This window comes from Mesoplodon bidens (genome assembly GCF_964165515.1).
Source record: "Mesoplodon bidens genome assembly, chromosome: 1".
Taxonomy (NCBI): Eukaryota; Metazoa; Chordata; class Mammalia; order Artiodactyla; family Ziphiidae; genus Mesoplodon; species Mesoplodon bidens.
In genome coordinates this window covers 121104-143022 of record NC_138176.1, presented here as the reverse complement: position 1 = coordinate 143022, position 21919 = coordinate 121104, and the positions used below count along the sequence as shown (strand labels likewise).

General features: G+C 53.6%; 1 protein-coding gene and 1 pseudogene across 3 annotated transcripts in view; one reads left to right on the top strand and one right to left on the bottom strand.

The window, feature by feature from the left end:
• Positions 1–12659: 12659 nt before the first annotated feature.
• LOC308620278 (phosphoethanolamine/phosphocholine phosphatase-like) lies at positions 12660–14299 on the top strand (annotated as a pseudogene). Its single transcript has 2 exons — positions 12660–13437; positions 14269–14299. The product of its transcript is annotated as a phosphoethanolamine/phosphocholine phosphatase-like (transcript).
• Positions 14300–17311: 3012 nt separating this feature from the next.
• Positions 17312–21919, bottom strand: part of LOC308619918 (uncharacterized protein) — a 58584-nt gene continuing 53976 nt past the window's right edge. The window contains exon 4 of one of the 2 annotated variants that reach the window (XR_014016276.1): positions 17312–17929. The gene's annotated coding sequence lies outside the window, so the exon portion shown is untranslated. Of the gene's footprint in view, positions 17930–20370; positions 20487–21919 lie in introns of those variants that run through there. The other variant, XR_014016277.1, reaches the window with a different exon arrangement.

The window sequence follows — 21919 nt, the reverse complement described above, 5'->3', positions numbered from 1 at the left end:
GCCTAGATGCTCATCCTAAGTCAGGGCCTCATACTGTCCCTACCTAGGGCCCTGACACTATTCCTAACTGAGGCCCTGACACAATCCGTAACAAAGTCCTTGACACTACTGCTAACTCAGGCCCTGACAGTGTCCCTAAATAACGCCCTGATACTACTCCTAACTCAGGCCATGACATTGTTCCTAACTAAGGCTCTGATACTACTCTTAACTCAGGCCCTGACATGATACCTAACAAAGACTCTGATGATAGTCCTAACCAAGGCCCTGACACACACTGTCCCTATCTAAGGCCTTGACATTGCTCCTAACTCAGGCCCTCACACGATTACTAACAAAGGCTCTGATGCTAGTCCTAACTAAGGACCTGACACTGTCCCCAACTAAGGCCCTGACACTACTCCTAACTCAGGCCTTGACATGATACCTAACAAAGGCTGTGATGCTAGTCCGAACTAAGGCCCAACACTGTCCCTAACTAAAGCCTTGACACTACTCCTAAGTCAAGGGCTTTAGTTAGGTCCTGTTTCAGCGCCTTAGTTAGGAATAGCATCAGAACCTTTGTTAGGTATCGTGTCAGGGCCTAAGTTAGGAGTACTGTCAGGGCCTTAGTTAGCTACAGTGTCAGGGGCTGAGTTAGGAGTACGGTGAAGGCCTTGGTGAGGACAGTGTCAGGGCCTTAGTTAGGACTATTCAGGTCCTTAGTGAGGGACAGAGTTAGGGCTTCAGGTAGGCTAATTATTACTTACTTAATAAGTAAGCCTTGTTAGGTATCGGGTCAGGGCCTAAGTTAGGAGTACTGTCAGGGTCTTAGTTAGGGACAGTGTGAGGGCCTTGGTTAGGACTAGCATCTGAGCCTTTGTTAGGGACAGTGTCAGGGTCTTAGTTAGGACTAACGTCAGGACCTTCTGTTAGGTACACTGTCAGGGCCTGAGTTAGGATTAGTGTTAGGGCCTTTGTTAGGGACAGTATCAGGCCCTGACGTTGGACCAGCATCTAGGCCTTAGTTAGGGACAGTGTCAAGGCCTTGGGACTAAGTCAGGGCCTGAGTTATGCACAGCATCAGGCCTTTAGTTGGCATAAGAGGCTCGACTTTAGCTAAAGACAGGGTTACGTTAAGGTATAGGTATAGTGTCAGGAAGTGACCTGGGGATAGTGTGAATACCACAGTTACTGAGAGTATCAGGTCCTTGTTTAGAACCAGTGTCAGGGGTTCAGGTAGGGATCGCCTGGGAGCCTGTCTTAGGGAGAGTGACAGGGCCTGAGTGAGGCCTAGCATCAGGCCCTTAGCTAGGGACACTCTCAGGGCATGACTTAGGAGCAGCACTGGGGCCTTTGTAGGATGAGCTGTTGGGTCTTAGTTAAAGACACGATCAGGGCCTGAGTTAGGAGTACGTTCAGGGCCTTAGGTAGGGAGAGTGTCAGGGCCTTAGTTAAGACTAGCATCAGAGCCTTTGTTAGGTATCGTCTCAGGACCTGAGTTATGAGTAGTGTCAGGGCCTTAGTTAGGGCCAGTGTCAGGACCTGAGATAGGAGTAGTGTGAAGGCTTTAGTTAGGGCCAGTGTCAGGACCTGATTTAGCAGTAGTCAGGGCCTTAGTTAGGGACAGCATTAGGACTTCAGGTAGGATAAGAGGCAGGACATTAGCTACGGACTGAGTCAGGTTACAGGCTAGGCATAACGTCAGGAAATGAGCGAGGAATAGTTTGAAGGCCTTAGTTATTCAGATCATCAGGACCTTATTTAGGACCTGCGTCAGGGCCTTATCTAGGGACAGTGTCCACGCAAGGCTTAGGAGTAGCACCAGTACTTCTGTAAGATCAGCATCAGGGTCTTTGTTAAAGACATTATCAGGACCTCTGTTAGGAACAGCCTCAGGGCCTCTCTTAGGGACAGCATCAAGGCCTCACTTAGGGACAGTTTCAGGAACTTAGTAAGAGATTGGTCAGGATATAAGCTTAGGATAGTGTCAGGACTTTCGATATTGACAGCAGCAGGGCCTTTATTAGGGACAGTGTCAGGGCCTGATTTAGGACTAGCATCAGTGCCTCTGTTAGGAACAGTGTCAGGGCCTGTTTTAGGTATAGTATCAGGGCCTTATTTAGGGACAGTGTCAGGGCCTGAGTTAAGTGTAGCATCAGGGCCTTAGTTAGGAATAGTGTCAAGGCCTTAGTTAGGGTTACCATCAGGGCCTTCGTTAGGTATCGTGTCAGGGCCTGAGTTAGTAGTAGTGTCAGGGCCTCAGTTAGGGACAGTGTCAGGGCCTGAGTCATTAGTAGTGTCAAGGCCTTCGTTAAGGACAGTGTCAGGGCCTGAGTTAGGTGTAGCACCAGGGCCTTAGTTAGGAGTAGTGTCAAGGGCTTAGTTAGGGTCAGTGTCAGGGCCTTAGTTAGGATTAGCATCAGAGCCTTCGTTAGGTACTGTGTCAGGGCCTGAGTTAGGAGCAGTGTCAGCGCCTTTGTTTCGGACAGTGTCAGGGCCTTGGTTAGAACTAGCGTCAGAGCCTCTGTTAGTTATAATGTCAGGGCAGAGTTAGGAGTAGTGTCAGGGCCTTAGTTAGGGACACTGTCATGGCCTGAGGTAGGTGTAGTGTCAGGGCCTTAGGTAGAGACAGTATCAGGGCCTGAGTTAGTGGTAGTGTCCAGGCCTTAGTTAAGGACAGTGTCAGAGCCTTAGGTACGATTAGCATCAGAGCCTTTGTTAGGTATCGTGTTAGGGCCTGAATTAGGAGTCGCACAAGGCCCTTCATTGGGGACTGTGTTAGGGCCTGAGTTAGGAGTGGCATCAGTGCCTTTGTTAGGAACAGTGTCAGGACCTTAGTTAGGACTAGCATCAGAGCCTTTGTTAGGAATCGTTTGAGGGCCTGAGTTAGGAGTAGTGTCAGGGCCTTAGTTAGGGACAGTGTCAGTGCCTTAGTTAGGAACAGCATCAGAGCCTTTTTTAGGTATCGTGTCATGGCCTGAGTTATTAGTAATCTCAGGCCTTACTAAGGGACAGTGTCATTGCCTTGGTTAGGACTAGCATCAGAGCCTTTTTTAGGGACAGTGTCAGGGTCTTAGTTAGGACTGGGGTCAGGGCCTTCTGTTAGGTAGTGTCAGGGACTGAGTTAGCCATAGTGCTAGGTCCTTAGATAGGGACAGTATCAGGTCCTGACGTTGGACCAGCATCTAGGCCTTAGTTAGGGACAGTGTCATGGCCTTGGGGCTAAATTCAAGGCCTGATTTAGGCACAGCATCAGGGCTTTAGTCGGCATAAGAGGCTCGACTTTAGCTAAAGATAGAGTTAGGTTAATATCTAGGTATAGTGTCAGGAAATGACCTGGGGATAGTGTCAATACCATAGTTACTGAGAGTACCAGGGGCCTTGTTTAGAACCAGTGTCAGGGCTTCAGGTAGGGTCAGCGTCAGAGCCTGATGTAAGGAGAGTGACGGCCTGAGTGAGGCCTAGCATCAGGCCCTTAGCTAGGGACATTCTCAGGGCATGACTTAGGAGCAGCATTAGGGCCTTTGTAGGATGAACATTAGGGTCTTTGTTAAAGACATGATCAGGGCCTGAGTTAGTAGTAGGTTCAGGGCCTTAGGTAGGGAGAGTGTCAGGGCCTTAGTTAAGACTAGCATGAGAGCCTTTGTTAGGCATCATGTCAGGGCCTGTGTTATGTGTACTGTCAGGGTCTTTGTTAGGGACAATGTCTGACCTGAGTTAGGAGTAGTTTGAAGGCTTTAGTTAGGGCCAGTGTCAGGGCCTGAGTTAGGAGTAGTCAGTGACTTAGTTAGGGACAGCATTAGGGCTTCAGTTAGGATAAGAGGCAGGACATTATCTACAGATCGAGTCAGGTTATGGGCTATGGAAAATGTTAGGAAATGAGCGAGGGATAGTTTGAAGGCCTTAGTTATTCAGAGCATCAGGGCCTTATTTAGGACCAGCGTCAGGGCCTTATCTAGGGAAAGTGTCAGGCCAGGCTTAGGAGCAGCACAATTGCCTCTGTAGGATGAGCATCAGGGTCTTTGTTAAAGACATTCTCAGGGCCTATGTTAGGGACAGCCTCAGGGCCTCACTTAGGGACAGCGTCAAGGCTTACATCAGGAGAGTTCTAGGACGTTATTAAGACATTTGTTAGAATATATTCTCGGGATAGTGTCAGGACTTTAGATATTGACGGCAGCAGGGCCTTAGGGTCAGTGTCAGGGCCTTAGGACTAGCATCTGAGCCTTCAAAGGAATCGTGTGAGGGCCTGTGTTAGGAGTAGTGTCAGTGCTTTAGTTAGGGCCAGTGTCAGGGCCTGGGTTAGGTGTAGTGTCAGGGCCTTAGTTAGGGACAGTGTCAGGGCCTTAGTGCGGACTAGTGTCAGAGTCTGAGTTAGGAGTAGTGTCAGGGCCTTAGGACTAGCGTCAGGGCCTTCTGTTACGTACAGTGTCAGAACCTGAGTTAGGAATAGTGTTAGGGCCTTAGTTAGGAACAGTATCAAGCCCTGACCTAGGAGAAGCATCTAGGCCTTAATTAAGGACAGTGTCACGGACTTGGGACTAAATTCAGGGCCTGAGTTAGGTGCAGCATCAGGGCTTTAGTTATCATCAGAGGGAGGACATTAGCTAGTGACAGGGTCAGGTTAACATCTAGGGATCGTGTCACGACGTTAGTTACTGAGAGTACCAGGGCCATTTTTAGAACCAATGTCAGGGCTTCAGGTAGGGACAGCGTGAGAGCCTGACTTAGGGAGAGTGACAGGGCCTGAGCGAGGCCTAGCATCAGGCCCTTAGCTGGGGACACTGTCAGGTCATGACTTCGGAGCAGCATCAGGGCCTTTGTAGGATCAGTATTAGGGTCTTAGTTAAAGACATGTTCAGGTCCTGAGTTAGGAGTAGGTTCAGGGCCTTAGTTAGGAGTAGCATCAGAGCCTTTGTTAGGTATCGTGTCAGGGCCTGAGTTAGGACTAGTCAGGGCCTTAGTTAGGGACAGCATTAGGGCTTCAGGTAAGATCAGAGGCAGGACATTAGCTATGGATTGAGTCAGGTTAAGGGCTAGGGATAATGTCAGTAAATGAGCAAGGGATAGTTTGAGGGCTTTAGTTATTCAGAGCATCAGGGCCTCATTTAGAAGCAGCGTCAGGGCCTTATCTAGGGACAGTGTCCGGGAAAGGCTTAGTAGCACCACAAGTGCCTCTGTAGGATCAGCATCAGGGTGTTGGTTAAAGATATTATCGGGGTGTCTGTTATGGACAGCCTCGGGGCCTCACTTAGGGACAGCGTCAAGGTTCACTTAGGGAGAGTTTCAGGACTTCAGTAAGAGATGGGTCAGGATATAAGCTCAGAATTGTGTCAGGATATAGATATTGACAGCAGCAAGTCTTTATGCAGGGACAGTGTCAGGGCCTGAGATAGGAGTAGCATTGGTGCTTTTGTTAGGTTAGGGTTAGGGTTAGGGTTAGGGTTATGGATAGAGGTTTTGGGTTAGAGGTTTAGGGTTAGGTGTTAGGGTTAGGGTTAGCGTCAGTGTTAGTTATGGGTAGGGTTAGTTAGGGTTAGGGTTGGGGTAGGGTTAGGTTTAGGGTTAGGGATTAAGGTTTAGGGTTTAGGGTTTTAGGGTTTTAAGCTTTCAGGGTTAGGGTTAGGGTCAGGGTCAGGGTCAAGACTAGGGTTTTGGGGTTAGGGTTTAAGGGCTACAGTGAGGCTTAGGGTAAGAGTTAGGGTAGGCTTAGGGTTAGCATACAGGTTATGGTACAGGTTAGGGTATGGCTATGGCTTAGGCTTAGGGTATGTGTTAGGGTGCAGGTTAGGGTTAGGGTATGGATTAGGGTTAGGGTACGGGTTAGGTTTAGGTTACGGGTTAGGGTACAGGTTGGTACAGTTTAAGGTTAGGGCATGGGTTAGGGTTGGGGTATGGGTTAGGGTCAGGGTCAGGGTCGGGTTAGAGTTAGGGTTTAGGGTTAGGGTTTAGGGTTAGGGTTAGGCTTAGTGTACTGGTAATGTTTATGGTAAAGGTGAGGGTCAGTGTTAGGGTTAGGGTAGTGTTAAGGTTAGGTTTAGTGTTAGGGTAAGGTTTAGGGTTAGGGTTATGGGTTAGGTTTAAGGTTAGGGTTAGGGTTAGTGTTAGTGTTGGGGTAGGGTTAGGTTTAGGGTTAGCGGTTAGGGTCAGGGTCTGGTTTAAGGTTAGGGTTAGGTTAGGGTTAGGGTATGGGTTAGGTTATGGTTTAGTGTTAGTGTACGGGTTATGGTTAGGTTATGGGTTAGGGTATGGTATGCCTTAGTTTTAGGATTTGGGTATGGGTTAGGGTATGGCTACGGGTTAGTGTTAGGGTATGGGTTAGGGTACAGGTTAGGGCATGGGTTAGGGTACGGGCTAGGGCTAGGGTACAGTTTAGGGTTTGGAGCAAGGGTGTCCTGAAGGGAGTGGCTTGGGGTCAGGAGGCGGTGGAGACTGTGTTTCGTGGGAGAGTCTTGCACACCTGTGACATTTCGTTCTCGGGGTCAGCACGGCAGCGCGGATCCACCATCTGCCCATTTGTCTGTTCTTTCATCGCTCACTCATTCCCTTGCTCATTCATTCATTCACCCTCTCGATCTGTGACTTGAGCAGTTACTAAGGGTGTACCGTCTACAGCAAAACACAGGACGCCGAGGACCCGAGAGATAAGAATAAGGCCTGCTCAGCGTGTCACTCACGGTGAGCCCAGGAGTGAACTGTGCACCAGGGCAGGGGCTCCAGGGGGACGAGAAGACCATGGAACTGGGGTGCCGCAGCTTCCCACCTCGTCTCCCTCAGGCTCCCTGGCCTGCCCGCGTCCCTGTGGCACAGCTCTGTGTTTGGTCACCCTTTGTGTGGTAGAGGCCTGGAGGAGATGGTCAGTGCCCTCATGGGAGGATCCTGCTGCCCACAGAGCACCTGGGACTCTGAATCCAAGTTCAGCAAGGGGAATACTGTGGAACTTTCTGACCCTCCAGGCCCCCAAAGCCTAGGAGCTTGGCTGGGCTCCCGTACCAACTTCTTATGCAGTCTCCCTGGATCCCCCATCCCACCACAGTGAGGATCCAGAAGGTGCTATGTGAGGCCCTTTCCAATCTGGGCAGCACCAGGGCCCTGGGGCTCTTCCAGGCCCAGAGCATTTCTGAGTGTGTTCCAGTGTAGTGAAAAATTGACAGTTTTCACACAGTGTAGAACAAGCCTGGCTGTTATTTATGCTTCATGTTGTGTGTGATTTTTCATGGTCTTGGAGAGTCCTATCATTTTTTTATGCATCAGCACATTTTCCCACAGCATGTGCTTGAGTCCACAGGCTCAGGGGGTATTCCTGGGTTCTCTGGTGAGGAAGGCCCAGTCAGACTGGAGGGGAGACTGACCACACCCAAGGCCTGGTCCTTGTCAGGCAGAGGGCAGGAGATAGTCCAGTTGAGGTAGGATTGAGGCTCATTCCAGGAGGGTCATCCTGACTGTGGTCTAAACAGATGCCGCTGCTTCTGGGAATATTTTTTTCTAGAGGAGCAAAACAGAGATGTTGTATAGAGCATGCCTTGGACTAACAGGCAAAGGCAAGTCCGTGCAGGCCTGTGAGAGGGGGATCATGTCTCCCAGATCTTCATGGACTGTAGACCCAGCACCTCCGCAATCAGCCCCAGGTGGAGCAGCATTAAGACATAGAAGAAGTGGACTTGGGTCAGACTGCAGCTTTGTGATTGTGCACAGAGACGGCTGACTGTTTCCCAACTCCAGGGTTCTAGAACTGGGGCCTCTGGAGGGCATAGGCATTCAGGAATATGGTGAAGTGCTTATGGAAGAGTAGTTAGCAAAATGTAAGCCTCAGCCCACAGCAAGATACCATGCAAGATAACACAAGACCCGCAGTCCGGAAGTAGCACAGACATGACCTGCAAGTGACACTCAGACTTGCTTCTCCCACGAATGGCTGGGGCAGCGGAAGGCTCGGCTGAGGCAGCTGAGCAGGCTGGGTCTGTACCCCACGACTGGGCAGGGCAGAGCGTGCTTGAGCCTTCAGCTAGCCTCAGTGACAGGTGCAGGGCCGTGACCATCTTTATTTCCCAGGGACCATCTGGTGTCTCCTCGTTCTTGGGGAGGGTGAAACAAAAACAAACTTTGTGAAATTTCCTGAGCTTTTGTGTGTATGTGTGTATTACGTGAGTGTGCGCAAGCATGTGCATGTGTGTGCTGTCTGTGCACAGGTCTGTGTACATCCGAGTGCATGTGAGTGTTTATGTGCAGGCAGGCACATGTGTGTATGCACGTGTTTTTGCATGCGCAGCACGTGTGATTGTGTGCCTGTGTGTGACTGCAGTCCATCTTTTCATGTGTGTGTGTACATGTGTGTGAATGCCGGTATGCTTGGGCATGTACGTGCACATGTGTGTGTACACATGCGTGCTGTGGGGGGATGAGGAAGGCACAGGGTTGTTGCTTTCTGGTGCCGCCTTCCCCCACCCTCCCTTTTGCTGTTGCCTCAGCACTTTGTGGTGAAGTGTAGAGACTCAGAAGGAGGACCACTACCCGCTACCATCAGTGATCTGCCTGCTCATCCTCACGGTCATCCATCTGTCCAGTAAACATTCCTGAGCCTGTGCCATGTGCTGGGGCCTGGGGTCCACAGTGAAGCAGGCGCATGCTCTCAGCTGTGCTCAGCCCAGCCGGGCGCGGGACACAGAAGCTGCAGGCCAGGTGTGTCTGCAGAGGGAGAGGTTACCTCTGGCTGGTGGGTCAGCGGAGGTGGCAGCTGAGCTGAACTGAAGGAGCGGGGTGGACGGAGCTCACTCTAGAGGAGGGTGGGGGCAGGGGAAGGGGCTGGGTGCCTGGCTCGCGGGGAGGACGCATCGCAGAGGGGCTGCAAGGTGGCCAGACAGCTAGCTTTGACTTCGTTTATTTATAGACAGACAGAACAGTTTTGGAACCAGAGTGACAGGATCAGGCCCACATTTTTCCTCTGGTGGCGGCTGAGGGGTTTGATGGTAGAAGAGAGAAGCTGGGCCGAGGAACAGGGGTGACGGTAGGGGCTGTGCCTCTGCCAGGCTTCCAGCCTGTTTGTGGTGGTCCCTTGGGTCCACAAGGTTAGCACACACCTTGTGTGAGGCCGGAATTGGGCTTCCTCTTCATTCCCTCTTTCCCAGAAGTAAACGCAACACAGTTTGGAGTTGGTGAGACTGAGGGGGCCATCTTGCAGGAAAGGCAAGCGTCAGCGTTGGCTGGGGTGCCTACCCGGGGTCAAGGGGGAACCCTTAGCCAGACCCGCAGACCCCAGGGAAGGACACGGTGTGCTCAGAGAGGCAGGGATAGTCAGGAGAGCCAGGTGTGCAGAGAAGGCTCGGCCAAGGGGGCCCTGGGGGCTCAGGCACTCAGGGAGTGAGGGGAGGGGTGGCCAGACAGCCGTGAATGAGGCCCAGGGGTCGACGGGGTCGTGCTGTGTACAGGCTGGACACACAGGGCCCGAGGCTGTTCTGTAGGGAACGTCTCCCGGCTGCAGTGGGCTCTGGAAATTGTCTGCAGGTTGCCATGCCTCCTGGGGCTCTCCGGCCCAGGCCCTAGCCGGGAGCTGCCTGTCCAGCCTACCCCGGCTCCACCTCCAGACTGCGCGAGGCTGGGCGGGCGGGATGGGCTCCTCGTGTCTCAGTTGCCATGACCTGTGACGTTTCCTTTCCAGTTGCCAGTTTCATTATAAGGATATATGTACAGTTTGTTGCGTTGTTTTGCGCCACCTGTTGGCTTAGGGAAGAACTGCCCTAGTAGGTTGGCCTGCAAGGTGTGCTACTTCAGAGCCTCCATCTGACATACTCTTCCCTGTCCGAAATGCAAACACAACACACACTCCCTGCCTGGTTTGGGAATGATGACACCTCACCTCTCGCTCCTCCTACCCTGTCCTGCCCACACTCCAACCTCAAGGACACTTCGGTTCCCCATCTGACTCCTGACCCCTCCAGCTGGCTGGGGACAGGCAGCCTCATGAGACAGTGTGCACAAAGCTTTCTGGCCGGGCTGTGAGGATGGGGACCAGGTCCCACCTGTGCCAATGAAGTAGGCGTCTCACCTGGATTTGTCTCCGGGCTCTTGAAGGTGGACTGAAGGTCAGACAGTCCAGAGGCCAAGGGCCCCAGAGGAGAGGGGGGTGTGGGCGCAGGTAGACCAGGAGCAGCTGCCCCTCTGGTCAGGAGAGTCCAACAACCCAGGGCTTTCTGGTTCCTGGGGGGAGGAGAGGGCAGAGGCAGTGGGGGCCCAAAGACAGGTCCTGATTCACCTCTGGATGGAGCCACTCAGCTGAGCCCAGGTTTTGAGGAATTAGAGTTAAAGGATGCAGGCTAGAGGGTCAGAGTTAGAGGGTCAGGTTAGATGCTCTGAGTCAGGGTCAGGGGAAGGTTTAGGAGTTTACAGGTCAAGGTCGAGTATCTAGGGGCTAGGGGTTAGGAGCATTAGGGTTTAGGATTAGAGATGAGGAGGTTAGGGTTAGGGAGTGAACAGTAGAGATTTGGGCGTTAGGGTTAGTGGGTTAGTGCTAAACACAACTGGCCCACGGCCCCCCTAACCCCACACCTCTGAGTCCTGTAGGATGGACAGGACTTGCCCGGGGTCACTCACGAGTGGGGGTTCACCTGGGCCGCTGGTTATCTTCCCCCGTCCTGGAACCTGAGAGCAGAAGAACGAAACGTCTGCTCGGGTCACTGACTGTTTCAAATCCAACTCAACCTCAGTCAATGGCTGTTAGGACCTCAGAAGCCCACAGGGTTTCCTCCTACCATCTGAACTGGAGAGAGTAGTGCTGGCCCCACTTGGCCTGGGCAGCCCGGGTCCAGCAGAGGCCTGACTGAGCTCACTCCATGGTCGTGTTATGAATTTATACAGAACTTGGTGCAGCGACCTACCAGCCCCCAGGTGCTGCCTCCTGAGGGCTGCTGGGGCCCTCCTAGGACTGCAGGCATCCTTTGTTCCATCTGAGTGGGCATCAATAGACATCAAGTCTCAGGACAGCCCTTGACCTCTGACCATCCAGGCAGTCATCTGTGGTCCTCCAGCTCAGGCCAGTCCAGTCCCTGTCAAGTCTCTGTGGCCAATTACTGAGCTGACCTTGCCGCTGGGCAATTGAACAGCTACCTGGGCAGCACAGACAGCCCTTTGGGATGTTTCAGTTACTAACATCCTTGTGGTTGAGAAAAGGGCCTCCCCCTCACAGGCTCATAGCCTGCCAAGCGAGGTAATAACTGTCTAAACATTTGAGTGTGTTCCTGACACAACAACCATACAGCAGACCATGGCCTTGCAATCCTTTGTGCTTCCAGCTGTAACAAACTTTTGATATTCATACTCATTAAGAGTCAAAGATACGGGAGCAACTGGGCCACCCAGTGGACAGTTTCACACTGAGGCTGCATGGTCTTGGAGAGCCACGTGCACCCATGTGGTCTCTGAAAGCTGCCAATGATGGATTCCATGATATGGCATAATCCTTGAGCCTCCCACTGCTTCATTGAGCAAGAATTTCCTAACCACCATAGCATTTAGTCTCTGCTCTTTGTAAAGGAGGGAGGAGACTGGATAAATGAGCAGTATTGTTCTTGGGGGATGGGTGAGTCATGTGGCCAGGGGGCAGGTGTGACTCCTGGGCTCCCACCACCAGAGACATCAAGGAGGGCTGTGCCTTTTGCAAGAGGAAGAGGTTCTTGCTGTTGTGGACGGACAGCAGGAGCACTGGATGGGTGGCTGCAGCCCCTGACCCTAAATCAGCCCCTTCCTTCCTTGGCCTTCAGATCCCACAGCTGTGCAGTGGGCCATCACTGATGTGGAATCTGCCGCCTTCCCCAGTCCAGCATCTGTTCTCTCATGCCAAAGTCCAGAACCTCAGCTTTCCTTTGGGAACTTCTTACCTGTTTCCAGTCCAAACAGTTCCAGAGGGCTGATGCTACGTTCCACCCACCTTGAAGATGGGCATATGATCCACATTTAGCCAATCCCATGTTCCATCCTATGGGTGCTCTGATGGGTTCAAGGACGATGCTATGATCCAAACCAGGCCAATGACGTTTATTTTATTTTATTTTTTGGCCATACTGTGCACGCGGGATTTTAGTTCCCTGACCAAGGATCGAACCTGTGCCCCTTACATTGGGAGCTCAGAATCTTAACCACTGGACCACCAGGGAAGTCCCATCCCCTCATTTTCAAAACTGCTATGGATTTAAAGCACACAAGATGGTTGTGATATGAGTGGCCTTTTCAGTATGACTTCTTTGACTTAGAATGTTTTCAATGTTTATCCATGTTGTAACATGTATTATCAGTGTTTCATTCATTTTTTTTATTGTGGTTAAAAATACATAACATGGGGATGGGGGGCAAGTGGAGGGAACGGCCCAGATGCACACCATTCACGGACCCTCTGGACTGGAAGGACTCGTGAGAGCCGGAGCCCAGAAATCCGGGGATGGATAAGACGCAGCATCCCTTCCAATTCCCGTGAGCGCCCCTTGCTCCATCCTGCGCCCAAATACCTCAGCTAGGCCGTCTCCCCACTCTTGACACTCGAGACTCAGCCGGGACAGACCTCCGCAGCCGCCGCTCCCCACCCTGCAGGAGAAGCTCAGAGGTCCTGTCCCCCTTTCCTCTGAGGGACTCTTTTTGGTGACCACAAAAGGATTTGATCGCTCAGGACAAAGCTGGTAGAGGACAGCGGGATGGCTGCGCCTGGCGCACCACGCTTCCTCCTGACCTTCGACTTGGACGAGACTATCGTGGACGAAAACGGCGACGACTCCGTCAGGCGCGTGCCGCGGCGGGCCAGGGGCTGCCTGAGAGCCTGCGTGCCACCTAGCGCGAGGGCTTCTACAACGAGTACATGTAGCACGTCTTCCAGTACCTGGGCGAGCAGGGCGTGCGGCCGCGGCACTTGCGCGCCATCTACGAGGCCATCCCCCTGTCGCCCGGCACGGGCGAGCTGCTGCAGTTTGTGGCCAAGCAGGGCGCCTGCTTTGAGGTTATTCTCATCTCAGACGCCAACACCTTTGGCGTGGAGAGTGCGCTGCGCGCCGCCGGCCACCACAGCCTGTTCTGCCGCATCTTCAGCAACCCGTCGGGCCCCGACCCTTGGGGGCTCCTGGCGCTGCGGCCCTTCCACGCACACAGCTGCGTTCGCTGCCCTGCCAACATGTGCCAGCACAAGGTGCTCAGCGACTTCCCGCGCGAGCGGGCCCACGACGGCGTGCCCTTCGAGCGCCTTTTCTACGTGAGCGACGGCGCCAACGACTTCTGCCCCATGGGGCTGCTGGCAGGCGGCGACGTGGCCTTCCCGCGCCGCCACTACCCCATGCACCGCCTTATGCAGGAGGTGCAGAAGGCAGAGCCCAGCTCCTTCCGCGCCAGGGTGGTGCCCTGGGAAACCTCCACCGAAGTGCGCCTACACCTGCATCAGGTGCTGAGGACGTGGCCTGCAGGGGCCACCCGGGCGGGGAGCGGGTGGGGCGGTGGGGGTCGGGAAAGAGAAAGCTAGTTTTATTACTCCCTTTCCCTTTCGTTTTGGTATATCCCTCTGGGATTTCCCGGAATCCGAGGTTGGTCCATTTGGGGACTGGAGGAGGGAGTTGGGAGCTGTCCCCATCTGTGCAGTTAACCCAGCTCGGCTGCCTCCCCCAGTTCCACTGCAAGCGAATTCTGGAGTCTGGCCGCAGCAGCGTGGCACGCATATCTGAGCAGGCAGCAGTGTTTCCACAAACCTTGTCCTCTCAGTTGGGAGGACGCGGTTCCCTGTCAGGGTAGAGAAGGAACATGTCCCGCCACGTTGTGGTTAACTGTTGCCTTGGGCTGCGTGGCCTCCCTCCTCCAGTCTTCTGTCCAGAGGACCCAGGCCCCGAAATGTACCCCCCCCCGACCTCCCCCACACCACACTCCCCACGGAGAGAGGTGGCGCTCCTTGCTGACGGTCCCAGGCCTAGATCTTGCTTTACCTACTGTGACTCTACACTACACTCCTTGCCCCCCGCCCCCCCACCCTGTTAGCATCCCCACAGGATAAAAAGCTAGAGGGAATGGTCACCTCCTGTTGGTGGAAAGAGGTAGCACACTGTTCCGGGGCTCGGGTCTGGCCAGCCAGGAACCTCACAGAGCCCGAAGATGTCTCCTTGCACCACAGCCTCGTCTATGCAGCAAGAAAGCAGGGACTTAACCAAAGTCGCCCCACTGACTGGGCCCTTTTGAGCCCCCCTCCTCCCGTATGGAAGAGAAAGCTATGATGCTTTAAAGCAGAGCCAGTGGAAACCCAAGGCCCACCTCCCTCTTCTGGGGTTTCAGAGCTGTGAAGGAGGTGAAGGGGCAGAGGTGAGCGAGGTGTCTCACGCTGCCGTCTGGGGGATGAGGGCGAGGTGAGCTCTGCTCTCAGAGAGCCCCACCTAAGTGAGGGAGCTGGTCCCCACTCTTGGAGGAGTGCCCAGCCTGGGGAACCAAGACTGAATACATAACAAAGCAGGCAACAGGCAAAAGAGCAGGGTGCGGCCCACCTTCGCAGAGGGGCACAGGGGTCTAGTGTGGAGGGCTCAGTGAGCACCGAGGAGATGGGAGATACTGCTGCTTAGGGCAGGCAGAGGAAGCTCAATGAGCGGGAGCCTTACAGGTGGGTTGCCTTTCAGTCCCTCGGCCCGCTAGCCCTGCAGGGCAATCATCAGGAGGTCATCAGAATTTTATTCAAAGTTGGCACTTGCAGCTGGAGACCCTGTCTTGCATGGCGTAAGGGTCCCCTGTAGGTAAGGTCACCAAACTCCTTGGCTTCCAGTTCTTTCCTGTCTCCAGCAGGCCTCTGGGTACCTCCTCTGTCTTTACCAGGACGCCTTCCCACTGCAATGGGGGGAAGGAACAGACACAGCTCACAGCCCAGGAGGCGTGCCGGGCTGGTCCAGTCTTGACTGGAGCAGGCTTTGGTGTGGGACTCAAGAGGCTCACTCAAGGCGGTGCTTGGGTCAGCATCTCAGAGATCCCAGGCTGTCAGCAGCTGGGCTGCACATAGTTCCCGGGGAAGAATCCAGACCCCTCTGAGCCGATGCCCTCACAGCAGCCATCGGAGTAGTGGTGGGTGATGCAGATAATGGTGCCCTCAGAGAAGGAGAGTTCATTGTCCTTCTGGCGGGTGTATGGGTACAGTGTCATTACTGCAGGGCGGGAGGAGAGGGGTGCCATAAGACGTGCCTCCTGCCCCACCACAGGGATGCTTGTGCCCACATACTGGACTCTAGGGGGCAATGTGGGGAGTGGGGCAGGAGATGCCTTTTTCAAAGCCCCAGGACTCCTCCCCAGCTGAGCTAATACTCAGTATCAGGCCAGCTGCTTCTCTCCTCTGTGGGGGTGCGGTGGGGTGGAATAAAAGGCTCCACAAGTGTGACACAGGCCATCCCCTCCACTCCAAGAAACTTCAGTGTTTGTGAGCAGGGCCCCAGGATCTACCCATGTTTTGTAATCTGCTTTCAGCCCCCGTTCATCCTGGTCTTCCCACAATGTCTCTGGCAGGTGCTGGAGGTATTGCTCAGTAGGTGCTCTAGTAGGTGCTCAGTAAATACAGCAACATTGAACAGTGTAGACTTGGCCGAGTGAGCCTTGGGCAAGTCACTTAGTTTAACCTCTCAGGCTCAGCTTCGTCTGTTAAATGGGAGTGTGAAGATCCTAGGAGGTTAAGTAAAAGTGAGAAAATGGATGAGAAGCTTCGACTCTGGGGTCTGGTATAAAGCAGGGGCTAAATTATGTTAAAACCCCCCACATAACATAACATTTACTATTTTATTTATTTATTTATTTATTTATTTATAGAATTTATACCTCTTTTTTTTTTAAGAAGATGTTGGGGGTAGGAGTTTATTAATTAGTTTATTTATTTTTGCTGTGTTGGGTCTCTGTTTCTGTGCGAGGGCTTTCTCTAGTTGGGGCAAGCGGGGGCCACTCTTCATCGCGGTGCTCGGGCCTCTCACTATCGCGGCCTCTCCTATTGCGGAGCACAGGCTCCAGACGCGCAGGCTCAGTAGTTGTGGCTCACGGGCCTAGTCGCTCCGCGGCATTTGGGATCCTCCCAGAGCAGGGCTCGAACCTGTGTCCCCTGCATTAGCAGGCAGACTCTGAACCACTGCACCACCAGGGAAGCCCAACATTTACTATTTAAATCATTTTGAGCATACAGTTCTATGGCATAACTACATTCATGTTGTTGTACAAATATTCTCAGCATCCAACTCCGGAACTTACTCATTTTCCCTATGGGAAATTTTGTATCAGTTTCTCTAAATTTTTGCCAACATTTGTTATTTTTAGCTTTCTTGATTGTAGGCCTTCTAGTGTGTGGAGGGGTCGGCGTTGTGGTGTTAACTTGCATTTCATCACGACTAATGACGATTAACATCTCTTCATGTGCTTGCTGACCATTTGTATGTCTTATCTGGAGAAAGGTCTTTTTAAGTCCTTTTTCCATTTAAAACATTGGGTTGTTTGCCGAGTCCCGCCAAGTGCTCCTCCTGGCGACGTTGGTGTCGGTGAGACCAGCCTGGAGCGGTCTCCGCGCCCCGGGGCATCGCTAGCTGCCTCTCGGGAGAGGAGAAACCCGCCCCCTGGCGCCCGTGCCTGGAGCGCCAAGATCGTGCTGCACCTAACGCGGCGGGTCTTGCTCGGCATTGCCTGCGGGTCACCTGAGCGCGGCGGCGTTCTGCGCGCTTCTCCCGGAGGAGCGTGTCCCGGAAGTGGGCGTTCCGGCGCCGCCGGGGCGGGAAGAGAGTGTCCCAGAAGTGGGCGTCCCGGCCAGAGCGCACCCGGCGCGGGGCGTCCTTGGGGCTCCTCGCCGTCGGCGCCACGCCAGCGGGCGGGGGTCTAGAGAACCAGCGCCCGGCGGTTGGGAATGACCCGTCCTGTGGGTCCCAGGCACCCCAGCGGCATCCGAGCGCTGAGCGGAGGGAGTCTAGGGAGCCAGCGCCCGGAGGCTGGGAACGACCCGTCCCGTGGGTCCCTGGCACCCCAGCGGCATCCGAGCGCGGAGCGGAGGGCTGCGGACCGCAGGTAAGGGGACAGGGGTTGGTGGGGGTGGGTGGAGGAAGGAACGAGGAATTACACCAGAGCTGTTTGGTACAGGGGCAGAAACAGAAAACTCAGACGTACCACTGCAGAGGCCATGGGAGTTAAGTTGTAAATGCTGCTGGTTTTCAGTAGTCGGCAGCCGTTCTCTTCCTGTAGCTGATGGGATACAAAGCTCTACTGGGTTGTTCTTTGCACGGGATAGCCTTGTTTTGCAGAAATTCAGCTCATAGCCATCCTTGTTGATGTGTAAGTGTAAGGTCGGATCTTAACAAACGGCATCGCGGAACAGAGGAAAGCTTCAAGTGAGCTTTATTAGGGGGCGCTCCCGGGCGAGGTTCACTGGTCCGAGAGAAAGGGGCCAGAGAAGTCGCCCCCGGGCGAGGGCTGGGCAAGATTTTGTAGGGGAAGAAGGGAAAGGGGTGTGGTGAATCTGGGAGGGCGCAGGGAATTCCTTATCTGGTGGTCTCTTCGGGTGTCGTGGCACTATCTGGTGCCGGTTACATCAGTCTCGGGACCGCTAGTCCCGTCCCTCGAAAGGCGGGAAGGCTGGGCCGGGTGGAAAGCCCCCAGGTCAGTTCCTGGAACTGGGTGGTCCGGAATGTCTCCAGGTCAGTTTCTGGAACTGGGTGGTCCGGAGAGTTTCGGTCTGATGCAACCTGTGAATCTGATTGCGTTCCCCTGCCTCGGGCCAGTTGGCCTTACATCCCGACATCTTTGGTGTAATGGGGCGGCGTTCCGATCTCTGGCTACTTCATGCTGAATGGGGGCGTCGAAAGGGGAGTCGGGCGACCAGAGGTCCGAGGCTTAGGGGAGACCAGTGGGGGGTTCTGTAGGAAGCAAGGTGTAAGGACCGAGGAACATTTGGTTTGTGGCCACCCGAGAGACTTCCTCCATGCGCCGGCGAAGGAACCTAAGAAAACGGGGCAAACATGAGCAAGATACAGATGAGAATTAAGGGGCCTCAGATTGGTGTTAGCCAGGTATAGAGGGTGGATCGCCACCAATCGGGAGTTGGGGAGGCGGGCTGTTGGTGTTTGCGTTGGAGTTCTTCTCTTAAGCGATGGAGGGCGTTTACAGCAGCATTCCTCCTGTAGGAAGAGGCAGGTACCTCCTTTGTCGGCCGCCAGGAGATCCAGGGCTCATCGATTCTGGAGAGCGACTCGGGCTATGGAGGTGATTTGGCACTGGAGAGAGGAGATGGAGGCGGCGGAGCCTTCAATGGCTAGCTGGAGTTTATGTTCTAAGTCGCGGGATGTTGAAACACTATGTGTTAGAGCTCCCCCCCGCCCCCCGAGGCCTGCAGCGACCAGGCAGGAGGCGAGAGAGATGCCTGCGACCAGAGGAAGAAAGATAGCTCTTTTCCGTCGGGTAAAGGGCGGCGTGATTAGCGAGGAAAATTCGTCTTGGCTATACAGTGTGAGTTGTGGGACGAGAGTAACGGGGATACATGGGAAGGGGGAGGAAGAATTGATCTCTTTTGTGAGGGAACCATTGCACCACAAAAATATGCCTGGTGGTGCTTCAATTGATGTGTTTACCATGAGGGATGTGTTGCAAAGAAACCCAGTATCAGCTAGATTTGGGCGGCTGCCGTAACAGATGGTCAGATTTTTTTGAATCAAGGAATATGGGGACTTTTAACGGGGAAAAAGGTGGGTTTTGGGATGTGTAGGAAGTAGAATTGAAGGGCTGGTCGAGTGGGACAGCAGCCAAGGGTGGCCGGCCAAGCGAGGCACATAGAAAGCAGTCGGAGATGTTACCTATTTCTGTGTGGTTGAGTATCTGTAGTGTTTGTTTGGTCAGTTCGGCTGCTGCTGCTAGGGCCCGAAGGCATGGTTGCCATCCCCGAATGGTTGGGTGTAGCTGTTTGGATAGGTAAGCCACGGGGCGGTAGGAAGGCCCTACAGGCTGGGCAAGGAGTCCAGTGGCTATTCCGGCCCGTTCATCCACAAAAAGGTGAAAAGGTCGGTTTGGGTTGGGCAGAGAAAGGGGAGGAGAAGATATCAGAGCGTTACGGAGGGTGAGAAAGGCCTGTTGAACGGCGGAAGGAGAGGTGAGGGGTCCTTGAAGGGTTTCCTTAGCGGCTAGATATACGGGTTTAGCGAGGAGAGCAAAGTTAGGGATCCAGTGTCGGAAAAATCCTATAAGGCCCAAAAAGGAGAGAATTTGTTCCGCTGTTTCCGGAGGCTGGAGTTCACGGATAATCCGGGTGCGATCGGCTGTTAGATCTTTTGTGGTAGGGGTAAGATGGAGCCCCAGGTAGGTTACAGAAGATACAGATAACTGAGCCTTGGCTGGGGAGACCCGATAACCGCGAGAGCCAAGGTAATTGAGGAGATGTGCAGTATGTTGTCTTGAGAGGCTGAGAGATGGGCTACAAAGGAGGAGGTCATGTACATACTGAAGGAGATTGCTGGGGGTACCGGAGCAGGAAGTGAGATCCTGTGCCAGCGCCTGACCGAAGAGGTGAGGACTCTCGCGGAAGCCCTGGGGAAGAACTGTCCAGGTGAGCTGATTGGAAGTATAAGTATCCGGATCCGTCCAGGTAAAGGTGAAGAGGAAATAGGAGTCGGGATTTAGGGGGATAGTGAAAAAGGCATCTTTGAGATCCAGAACCGTAAAGTGGGTTGTGGATGGGGGGATATGGGAGAGCAAGGTGTATGGGTTTGGTACTATTGGGTGGAGAGGGATTATGGCTTCATTGATTAGTAGGAGGTCCTGGACTAGGCGATAATCACCAGAGGCCTTGCGGACAGGCAGGATGGGGGTGTTTCAGGGAGAGTCAGTGGGGATAAGGAGTCCCTGGTTTAGGAGTCTGGTGATAATAGGTTGTAGGCCCCTAAGGTGAGTCTCAGAGATGGGAAATTGGGGCCTTGATGGAAATTTGGAGGGGTCCTTTAGGCGGATGAGGACGGGGGAATGGTGTGTTGCTATTATGGGCTTAGAAGCATCCCAGACATGGGGATTGATTGGGTTCCGTGTGATTGGAAGAAGGGAATAGGAGGGGGAGGGTTCTAGAGACAGGCCGAGAAGAGGAAGCAGGAGTTGGGAGGAGGGGACCTTAGGGTCAAGTCTATCCAGCTGGAGGGAGGCCCCTAAGTGGAAAAGGACATCTCGGCCTAGCAAGGGAACTGGGCAGGATGGTATGACTAAGAAGGAATGAGTAAAAGGGAGTCCTTCGATATGACATGGGAGTGGACCGGTCTGGAGTGGGAAGGATGGTTTGCCATCAGTACCCATGACCGAGATCTGGGAAGGAGTAACAGGCCCAGAATAAGTAGGCAGGACCGTATAGGTAGCCCCCGTGTCCACCAGAAATGAAATGGACTTATCCGCTACCTGTAGCGTTACCCTGGGCTCGGTGAGGGTGATGGGGGTCTTCGAGTCTGGGTGCCGTCAGTCGTCAGCCAATCCCAGCAGTTCGAGTGGTAATGCCATTGGGTCGGCCTGCCCCCCACGTGGAGACGCTGAGGGAGGGCCAGTCGTAGGGCAGTCACTCTTCCAGTGGCCTGTTAGCCCGCAGCTGGGACAGGGCTTAGAAGGAGGTCGGGGATTGGGACATTGGCGAGCCCAGTGGCCTTCTTTTCTGCATTTGAAGCAGGCCCCCGGCGGGGTTGCCTTTTGCGGACCCCATGAATGCTGTGATACATGGGAGATGGCCGGCCTTAGGGCGGCGACAAGAGGTTGGGTTTGGAGGGCCACCTTCTGGTGCATCCGAGCCTGTCAGCTGGATCCTGCCAAATCCTCACGGCCATTGTAGACTTTAAGGCCATCTTTACCAGATCTCGAATAGGGGTTTGAGGGCCATCTTCTGCCCGTTTTAATTTCTTTCAGATGTCCGGGACTGATTGGGTGATAAAATGGGTGGCTAGGACCGCTGCCCCTGCCGGGGTGTTGGGATCCAGCTGGGTGTAGAAAGTTAAGGCCGCTGTAAGGCGATTGAGAAAGATAGCTTGATTTTCGTTAGGTTCTTGGATTATCTCTTTAGTTTTTCAAAATTGACTACCTTATGAGCAGCAGCCTGCATGCCAGCCAGGAGGCACTGGATCATGAGGTCGTGTTTATGACGGCCATCTTGGCCATCCTGGTAAGTCCAGCCTGGATTGGTACCAGGTACAGCAGTCACTCCGACAGGCATGGAGTTGTCGGTAAGGTGAACCTGATCTGCATGGTTTCGGGCAGCAGTTTGAATTCTCTTTCCCTCTCATCAGGGGTCAGAGTAGAAGATAGGATCACAGAGATATCATACCAGGTTAGATCGTAAGCTTGAGAGAGGTAGCGAAATTATTTGATGTAGCGGGAAGAGTCGGCCGAAAAGGAGCCTAATCGCGTTTCTATTTGAGAGAGAACTTGGAGGGAAAAGGGAACATGAACTCTAACTAATCCTTCCGCTCCTTCTACCTCCCTCAGAGGGCAGAGGAGATTTGGATCTTGGGAGTCGTGAGAGCGTGTATGTGCACTAATTGGCAAAGCAAGGGGCGAGGGAGGAGAAACCGTTGAGGGAGGCGGGGAAGCTGTTGGATGGGCCGGAGCGGCTGCGGGATGAGGAGGGACCGCTTCAGGGTTGGGTGGAGGCTGGAGAGGAGCTCTGGAGGGGGGAGAGGCGAGAGATTCGGGTGGGTCGCCTAGTGGAGAGGAGTCACATCAAAGGAAATTAGGGGCTTGGATGTAGGAGATGTCTGTCTGGCAAGAAGGATCTGGGAAGTGGAACAATCGACGTAGAGGGAGGGGCGGGAGCGTAAATACCAGAAGGCCTGAACATAGGGGACCTCGGATCATTTGCCCATCCTGCGGCAGTAATTATCTAGATCACGGAGGATGTTAAAATTGAAAGTCCCTTCAGGAGGCCATTTGTATTGATTGTCTAGAGGATATTGTGGCCTGGCCACAGTGGAATAGA